The sequence below is a fragment of the Montipora capricornis genome, chromosome 4, assembly GCF_036669925.1.
Source record: "Montipora capricornis isolate CH-2021 chromosome 4, ASM3666992v2, whole genome shotgun sequence".
In the NCBI taxonomy this organism is placed as follows: Eukaryota; Metazoa; Cnidaria; class Anthozoa; order Scleractinia; family Acroporidae; genus Montipora; species Montipora capricornis.
In genome coordinates this window covers 2594381-2595305 of record NC_090886.1, presented here as the reverse complement: position 1 = coordinate 2595305, position 925 = coordinate 2594381, and the positions used below count along the sequence as shown (strand labels likewise).

General features: G+C 39.2%; 1 protein-coding gene across 1 annotated transcript in view; it reads right to left on the bottom strand.

Moving 5' to 3' along the window:
- Positions 1–573: 573 nt before the first annotated feature.
- The window catches only part of LOC138045172 (D-aspartate oxidase-like), a 12829-nt gene continuing 12477 nt past the window's right edge, over positions 574–925 (bottom strand). Inside the window, exon 9 of the mRNA XM_068891585.1 lies at positions 574–925. This exon is cut by the window's right edge and continues 782 nt beyond it. The gene's annotated coding sequence lies outside the window, so the exon portion shown is untranslated.

Sequence of the window (925 nt, the reverse complement as noted above, 5' to 3'; positions counted from 1 at the left end):
AATATATGTTACTTGCCAGCTGGGAGGTCCGTATAGCGAAAAACTGACTGAGGTCTTGAAAATGCTGCCCTCGGCCTGCGGCCTCGGGGTCACAGTTTTTCGCTACACGGACCGACCCTTAGCTGGTAAATAGCCCAAAAACTTGAATGTTCATGATTGAGTAGTTTCCCACGGATTTTAAAGTGCGTCTAATAAAGAACAGAAAAACTTCCTTTGAACTTTAGTCAGATTTATTTTTCATGAAAAATTAAAACTTCAATTGTACAAGAGAATACCTTTACTTGTTTCTATTTCCGTGGTATAGCAGTCCTCAGATGCACGCATGTATAGAGCATTTTTCAAGTGTTGTGGATGTTCATAGTATTTTGAAACTCTAGTCGGGTTTATTTTCCAGGGAAGGCCCCTATAGGGAATGACCAGTAAAAGTTGCTCTCTGAAGATTTATACCCAATGTGGGTTTGCCCGCGGTTAAAGTTTCTCGCAGGGTGGTCCAAACCTACTGCGCTAGAAAATTCTGTGCCGGCTGGAACTGGCCCAGTCCCCAGACTCAAAGGAAGTAGCGTACAAGTATGATGACAGACCGATGATAGATCGTTTATTAAAAACTGCATTGCAGCCAAAGGCTGAATTACTCAATTATTTACAAATACTCTACAATTCTTAAAAATTACTAATAAATCCTATATAATAAGTCAAAAACTAATTATTGGAATAATATTAAAAATTATATATTATGTATTTGTGTTGAATAGAAGTGGGATAAAACTACAGCGCGACTATTTCGAAGTATGGAAGCACATGGGAAGACTGGAGGATTTTCTTCAATGAATTTTGTCAAGTATGAGGGAACGTGGACACTCTCCCAAAACAAAGGGTACAGCTGGTGTGAGATGTGGCAAAAACTGCTTGAAATTGTATTGAGCCG